Below are 8471 nucleotides of genomic sequence, written 5' to 3' on the forward strand. Positions count from 1 at the left end.
TCTTCCAATTTTACCGTTACCACTTCAATGCATCTACAACTATGCCATTATCTTTTGATTCGTTCTAATTTTACCACTTATATTAGTTTTAAAGGACTATTCTATCCCTTTTTATATAAAAAAAATTTTGGGGTTATTACAAGATCTCTGGACAGTGGACCTGTACTAGCTGCTTAAAGGAAGACATGAAAGACGGCTTGGCCGCCTCCCTACAATTTCAGGCTAGAATCTTCATGGATCACAATCCACGTGGTTGGCCTCACACTCATTCTCCCCTGGGACTCAGGAACTGCCTCAAACTGGCAGCCAAGGCCGCCCTGCTGCTCATCCTCATCGCATACACCAGATGCGATACACATGACTGCTGCCCTGACGCATTGTATGATAGCTGGATGGTCCCCATCTGCCCTGCCAGCCATAGCTCTGCCCATGGAGCAGTCGCCACTGTCACCTGCATGCGTGAGTCCCTCACGGGGCGGCTCTTGTGGCGTCAGTGGCTCGGCCGGACCCTCCTCTAAGTGTGACACTGGATGGCCCCTAGCCTCGCACCCACCGAGGGCAGTCTCGAACTGCTCACCCAAGGCTAGGGTCGGAAAGCCAAACCAGAATACCCCATCTGGGCCTATCCCAAGGCCCTCATGTATGTCCCACGGCCGCGACTCACCCAACATGTCCCGCGTGAGGAGGATCTAACCTACAGGTAGGGAGGTCCCCCAGCCTGAATCCAGTCTCTGACAAGGTGGCCTGTACTGGAAAGTCCCTGCTGGCACCTCGGGGTCCAAGATCAAATCTCCCTGGGCCTGCAAGTCCCGCTCGGCCTGGGTCCCCAGGCCCGAGGCTGGCTGGGCTTGTGGGCCCCCCACGGACTGGGTCTATGGGCCCCCCAAGGTCTGGGCTCACGGACCCTACTCCTGTGGCCCGACTAGGGCCTGCGGACAGGCCTGGCCCGGCGCAACCAGGGCCCGCGGCCCTGTTGCAATTCCTCCCTGCGACCCTAGCTGGGCCCGCGCAGCCCACGTGCCACGAGCGTGTGGCTTGACCACGGCGCGCGGCGGCCCTTGGGCCGCGACCGCCGGCCCACATGCCCCGCGTCGGGCCCTGAAGGGCCAGGCGCGCTGGGCTGGCCCAGCAGTAGCCGACTGGGCCACCCTGCCTGGGCCCTGTAACGAGCTGAGGCCCGCAGGCGGCCTGGGCCGCTTGTTGGTGTGGGCGCTGGCGTCGCTCGCCTTGCTGGGCCCCGGGTCAGCCCGACTGGGATACGAGCTCACCCCCGGCTCGCGACCCTCACTCGGCTCCGGGTCCCCCGACTCGGCATCGTTGAGATCGTCGACCGAGTCAACCTAGAGAGGGGTGAGAGGTTCCGGGTGTGGCCCGTGCCCCCCACCAGCCCATGGCGATCTGCAACGAGCGACTTTTGTTGGTTTTTGCCAGCCGTCCGTGTCCATCGGGGACACCGACGGGGTCGGGCGAGCCGCCGGCGATGTCGGCCGGGCTTAGGGCGACTCAGGCCCCGGATCAGGCCCGGTCATCTCCGGGCGAGCCGCCGAAGATAGCGGCCGAGTCGAGGGCGACTCGGGCCCTGGTTCGGGCCCGATCATCTCCCTCAGCTGTGGTGGTCGGTTTTCTCGCGGCGGGAGTCTCCGCCGCGTCGCCACCATCCAAGGGCCATTTTTATGGCCCTTGGGTCTCCACCCCGGCACTGGGAGGCGGCGGATTAGGCCCGCCCTCCGGGTCCACTACCACCGAGGGCCGGCCCTCCTCCGGTCGAGGGGTCACCCGAAAATGGCACGCCGCCTCCAAGTGACCCATCCGCCCGCACCGGAGGCAGAGGATCGGCACATTTTCGAAGACGAAGGGTTGCCATCACACCTTCATCTTCTCCTAGATCAGGACCCCCAGTATAAGGGTTGCGGTGGCATCGACCGCCACCTTCACCCGGGCGAACCCCATCGCCCGTCGCTGCTCGGTGACCCCATCCACCGCAATCGGCTGGCCTGCCCGGGCCGTGATGTCGAGGATGGTCGACGTCGACCAATACTCCAACAGCAGGCGAGACAGGCGAAGCCACACCGTTACTTTTTTTCACGGCATCCTCCCCAGGCTCGAAGTCCGGGACCCAAGGGGCCATGGCGAGGAGCTGCCCCGCCACCACCCACGTTCCCTCGTTAAGGGCCCGGTCCCGGTCCGTCGTCGGCCAGAAACACAAGGCCAGGTAGTCGTCCGCTGTGGGACGACCACCACCACCTTTAGCTTGGCCCAGGCAGCCACATCCTTGGCCACCCATTCTGCCGGAACACGATGGCCAAGGCTGCGAACCACGGCTGCCCGCCCGTCCCACTCCAGCCGAGCCGCCGCTATGGGTTCCTCCGGTAGTGTCAAGACTATCGGAAAACAGCGGCTCAGCCGCTCCACCTCCGCGGCCGTGGGCCATTGAGTCACCCACAGCTCTGGCCTCAACCAGACGCCGGAGTTCTCCCCACGCCCATTAGTCTTACTGTTGCCTCTCGCCGCTCCCTTCATTTCCTTCCCCGCCAGCTGCTTTCCCTTCCAGTCTATGGTGGTGAAGTTGCCGCCCTGCAAGGAGGAAGACGTCCTGCAAGGAAGAAAACCATTAGTGAAGAAAATTGAGGGCTCCCCTGAGTCGCCGGGCTGACCACGAGACCCCAGCCGTCGTGCCCCCACCGAAAACCGGGCAGCTCGACGCAATGCCGGTGCACCTCCTTGCCTTGACCAACGACGACCTCGCCGAGCTCTTCACCGGCAGAAACTAGCCGTTAACACCTTGGAGGAGCTTTCCCTCCCCAGAATCTCTCTCTAGAAACTAGCCGTATGAATGAATGATTTTTCTTCGCGGTCGCCTGCATCCTTCAAACATGAATCCATGGTTTCCCAGGCCATGGCAGACATAACTACGAACCGTGGAAAGTAAATAGTGCACTGAAAGAACCAGGAGTGGATCCGGATGCTGGTGTTTGTCATGGTCCTGGGTTTCATTTTATGTTTATTTTTGCTAGTCTTTGGAGGAGATATTTTATATTTCTTTGAAGATCATTTGGCATCTGGTCTTCATATTGGGTTAGTCATACACGTTTCTAGCTATTCACATATCATTATCAAATAATACAAGTTTTGAATAAAAATCTACAATGCACTAAAACGTCTTTGTTGACGCTGATTTTTTCGTATGAAAATTATAGTCTTGTTGGAAAACAGCAAATGTGATAATGGTGGCTTGATCTGGACACTTTGATAGATTAGCTAGATCTAGTTCGGTTGGATACCACAGTCCTCAAAATGTCCTCTGAAAGTCATTTCATTGCATCACAATTGAAGAAGAGAAGGAACTCCGTGAGGCGGTTGTCTGTTAGACTATTCGCTCGTCGTCGTACTTTTCATTTCAAATTCCATGTCTCTTTCCTTCCCGAAGCTTTTACTTTTATCAGAGGATAAAGTTACGAAAAGGTCCTTATAGCTCTTATGAACTAGGATGATACTGATCTCCCCTGATGTCTGCAGGGCGCCGTGTTTGCTTGCAATCTTGTCTCACAAAAATAAAAAATTTATAGTCTATGAAAAATTAGTGGAAGCAATTTTTTTTTTTTTTTTTTTTTTGAATCACTAGCTCGCTAGATCGGCTGGTTGGGATCCGTCGCTCCCTCAAAAGCGAGATCCCAGGTTCAATTCTAGAGCAAGATAGCTACTGTCTTCCTTAGGGAAGAAAAAGAAATTCTCTTTTTATAAATTAAACTTTAGTTTTAATACTTGACATGTTCTGTAGAAGATTCAATTGTAAAAATTAGGCAGATCAAATATGTGTTCTATATGACTGCTTATCATTGTCACAGACACATGTATGATTGAATGAGAGATTTCGAGCATAACTTTTTCAATATACCACCTTCCTTTTTTGAAATGTTCACCATCTACTCAGCTATACTTGTTGAGATTCTCAAATTGAGCCTTGTTATCTTCTACTTTTTATATTCCCCTCCAATACTATTAAAATATAAAAAATAGGTAAAAAGTAAAATTGGTGCACCACATCATATGTGGTAGCACTAGAAATGTTACTGCAATGGATACTCAGAAGATTATGAGATCAACTTGATTTGCACTTACTGTGATTGTAGATGTCTAAAACATAATTTATTTCTTTTCAAACAACGTTAAAGCTTTACTCCGATAAAAACCACTTATACAACTTAATTTTCAAGTGAGTACTAAATAATTAAAAATTTTATTTACATATACACACCAGCCAATGATTTTCTATGTTCAAATGTTTACAATTTGTGGAACTATAGATGGATATCTACAAAAATTACTATTTTGGTGCCTTTCGTAAAAAACTTTGTTATAATAACTAAATGTAGTGTTTATTTATATGAATAACTAACAACACTATAATTTTAGTGATGCTCAATAATCACAAGCAAAATTATTAATATTTTAGGTATTTATTTCTAAAACGAATGGCTCACATAGCAACTTAATGCATAAAATATTTATATGTAGGACGAATTGAGTGCTATTAGGTTATTCCACTTGTTAGGATATACTTGCATGATGTTTGCATTTCCAACCCATCTCGAGAGGCTTTATTTTTTGTTGTTAACCATTAAGTAGTAAATTTCACTCATAATATTAATCTATTAACGTTACTGTATTCAACATGATTCAGAACAAACGAACTTCTAATTCTGATCTCGCACATAATGGATTTGAAATCCTCAAAAACCGACTCTCCCCAAGTATAATGCCATGTAGGCATTGCGCTTGCTTTTACTCTTGCACTAATTCATTTTGTAGTCTTTTTTTTAATTTATTTTTACTTGAGAAATAATTAGCTCTGTATATTCTTCTGTAACTTCCCAACTCCTGCAACTTAGTCAAGTGGGTATTCCAGTGGGAACACTTGAAACAAAAAGAAGGGGTATCTTTAGTAATTTGGCACCATGTGGCGGTCAAATTCTAATGAGTCGGAGTCGCGAGTCAATAAAATCCTTTGTCAATTTTTTTTTTTTTAAATATCATCTTTCCTAAGTATTTCTACTTCCTCCCCTCATCCTTTCAGTTCCATGCCTGTTTCCATCTCACAGCGGTGCGGCCATGGCTCTTCCCCAAACCCCGTCTCCCTTTCCTTTCCCTTCCTTCTCTCTCCTCCTGTTCCTCCTCGTCTTAGCTCGCCAAAGCCCTCTCACCTTCTCAGCTGACACCATCTCTTCCAACTTCTCCATCTCAGGGGACCAGAACCTAACCTCCAAAGGAGGCGACTTTGTTCTGGGCTTCTTCTCGCCAAGTAACTCCTCCAAATACTACATAGGCATCTGGTACAAAAAAGTCTCCAAGCAAACCTCCGTCTGGGTAGCCAACAGAGAAACCCCTGTCTCAGACAAGACCAAATCCGAGCTCAGGCTCTCTGACGATGGAAACTTGGTTCTACTCAACGAGTCCAAAGCCCCAATCTGGTCCACTAATGCCAGCATCTCCGCCAACTCCACTGTAGCAGTTCTCCGAGACTCTGGAAACCTTGTGCTTGCAGATGGCTCCAACCCCTCCAGGATCTTGTGGCAGAGCATCGAACACCCCACCGATACCTGGCTCCCCGGAGGCAAGCTCGGCCTGAACAAGGTGACTAAACAGAACCAGCGCCTCATCTCCTGGAGGAGCTTAGCTGACCCAGCTCCTGGGATCTTCTCCCTTGAGCTCGACCCCAATGGAAGCAGCCAGTACATCATTCAGTGGAATAAGTCTGTCCAGTACTGGACTAGCGGGACTTGGAATGGAAAAATCTTTAGTAAGGTGCCGGAGATGACGGCGAATTATATCTATGACTTCAAATACGTTACCGATAGTGACGAAAGCTACTTCACTTACTCTGTTAAAGATCCCTCGATCATCTCGAGGTTTATAATGTACCCCTCGGGGCAGATTCAGCAGTTGACATGGGTGGAAGAATCCCAGGAATGGATACTATTCTGGTCCCAGCCGAGAGCGCAATGCGAAGTGTATTCTCTCTGCGGGCCGTTCGGGAGCTGCAGCGAGAGCAGTGGGACATTCTGCAAATGCGTCAAGGGTTTTGTGGCGCGGAACCAGACCGAATGGGATTTGCTGGATCGAACAGGGGGTTGCGTGAGGAGAACTCCATTACAGTGCAGCAACAACTCGGCGAATGTCGGGAAAGATAAGTTTTATCCGATGGATGGTATGAGGTTGCCAGAAAATGCTCAGAATTTAGGTGCTGGGAGTGCTGAACATTGTGAATCAACCTGTTTGAATAATTGCTCTTGTACTGCTTACTCATTTAGTAGTGGATGTTCCGTGTGGTACGGTGATTTGATCAATCTACAGGATCAATACAATGGATCGAATGGAGGAACCCTTTACCTCCGGCTGGCTGCTTCGGAGCTGCCGGACACCACGAGAAAGAAGGGAACGGTCGTCGGGGCCGTTGCCGGTGTGGTTGCGGGCTTGGTAGTTTGTTTGTTTATCGTATGGGTGCTAATCTGGAGGCGCCGGAAGAGGCGGATGATTCATGCTGCGAAAGCAGTAGGGAGAGCTCTGGTGCCATTCAGATACAGCGACCTGCAGCATTTCACGAAGAACTTCTCGGAAAAATTGGGAGGAGGAGGTTTTGGTTCGGTGTTCAAGGGGTTCTTGCCGGATTCGACCGCCATAGCTGTAAAGAAGCTTGAAGGCCTTCGTCAGGGAGAGAAGCAGTTCCGGTCCGAGGTGAGCACGATTGGAACGGTGCAGCATGTGAACCTGGTTCGACTTCTTGGGTTTTGCTCCGAAGGCGCCAAAAGGTTGCTGGTTTATGAGTTCATGCCAAACGGTTCTCTGGATACCCAGCTGTTCCAGAACAATTCCATGGTCTTGGACTGGAACAAGAGGTACCGAATTGCTCTTGGAGCTGCTAGAGGATTGGCTTATCTCCACGAGGAGTGCAGGGACTGCATTATACACTGCGATATAAAGCCAGAAAACATTCTACTGGATGCGTCCTTTGTTCCAAAAGTGGCAGACTTCGGTCTGGCAAAGCTTGTAGGCCGGGATTTCAGCCGAGTATTGACTACGATGAGAGGAACGAGAGGCTATCTAGCACCTGAATGGATAACTGGTGTAGCCATCACTGCCAAAGCTGATGTCTACAGCTACGGGATGATGCTTTTGGAAATTATATCTGGTAGGAGAAACTCAGAGCAGACAGAGGAAGGGAAAGCTGCATTTTTTCCTGCATCAGCTGCGAACAGACTCGCGCAAGGGGATGTTGGAAACTTGGCAGATCATAGATTGGGTGATGATGTGAGTATCGAAGAGCTTGAAAGAGCTTGCAAAGTTGCTTGTTGGTGCATTCAGGATGATGAAAGATCCAGGCCAACGATGGGACAGGTTGTTCAAATTTTGGAGGGTTTTCTAGAAATTAACATGCCTCCTATTCCAAGATCACTTCAAGTTCTTGCGGAAAGCCCGGAGAATATAAATTTCTTCTCAGACTTGTCATCGAATCAAAGTTCCCGGAAACAGAGTACCACTTCTATCGGCTCTCAAGTTAAAAGCACAGCATCAAGAAGTTCTAATGTATGAAGATGCCCAAGACTTTCCAAGCTCCGCATACGCTCTAAGTGAGCCCGCTTCGTATTTTCCAGTAGTATCGCAAAGCAGTAGCTTCATGCCACGTCTATGAAGTGTTGAATGTTCTTTTAGCATAAGTAATTGGTATATTAATATTGGTCAAGGTATCATGTACTCAGATGTGCCTTCATGTGCTCATGTAATTGAGTGAAGAATAACTTGAATCTTCGAATTTTCCATATAATGTAAGTCGGAGTATTGCCCATGCATATTCCATTATTTTAAAATTGCCATAGCTTGGCATATGTTATCTGGTTTTGATTGCTGCAGGCAGTCTTTAGCTGATTTATGGAAGCTGGAATTTGCAGGATGGGATGCACAAACTCTTTTGAGAAATCATTTTAGTATTTTTATGCATTTATCTCTCACATGTCATTCATTGAATAGTCAGCCACCATCATTTCCATGTCCTTTGCAAATTTACAATAGAATGCTACTGAATGTTGTAGACTGCATGCATAACTGCCCTCGCCACTTCTTACTAACATTATGTTTCCATCTAACGCTATTGGAACCAGAGAAAATAAGTGAAGCATCTGGGCTATTTGATGAGAGCGCAGCAGCATAATTTTGCAAAAATAGATCCATTATCTGGACTATTGCTCTCCCCATGATCTCTTATTGGAATGTTTTATACTCCTTCAAAAGCATATCAGAGTTTCTGAATCTTGTTGCTGCCCTGCAAACCTTGATGTAACATTTTCTGTTTTTTAGGTCACTGTTGCTCTCAATGAACCTTAAAACTTGTTTCTCCAGCAACTTTTGTTTCTTGTTTGGTGCTTGTAAATCTTTCTTTATTTACTTAATGAAGTAAAAGAAAAGGTGAAGGCTAAGAT

At 48.6% G+C, this 8471-nt stretch overlaps 1 pseudogene across 1 annotated transcript; it reads left to right on the forward strand.

Moving 5' to 3' along the window:
* Positions 1–5029: 5029 nt before the first annotated feature.
* Positions 5030–7924, forward strand: LOC103696048 (G-type lectin S-receptor-like serine/threonine-protein kinase At2g19130 pseudogene; annotated as a pseudogene). The gene has a single exon (XR_015967363.1). The product of XR_015967363.1 is annotated as a G-type lectin S-receptor-like serine/threonine-protein kinase At2g19130 pseudogene (transcript).
* The last annotated feature ends 547 nt before the right edge of the window (positions 7925–8471 follow it).

The sequence above is a fragment of the Phoenix dactylifera genome, chromosome 1, assembly GCF_051530095.1.
Source record: "Phoenix dactylifera cultivar Ajwa chromosome 1, Ajwa_hap1_PhDact_Kaust_v1.1, whole genome shotgun sequence".
NCBI lineage: Eukaryota > Viridiplantae > Streptophyta > Magnoliopsida > Arecales > Arecaceae > Phoenix > Phoenix dactylifera.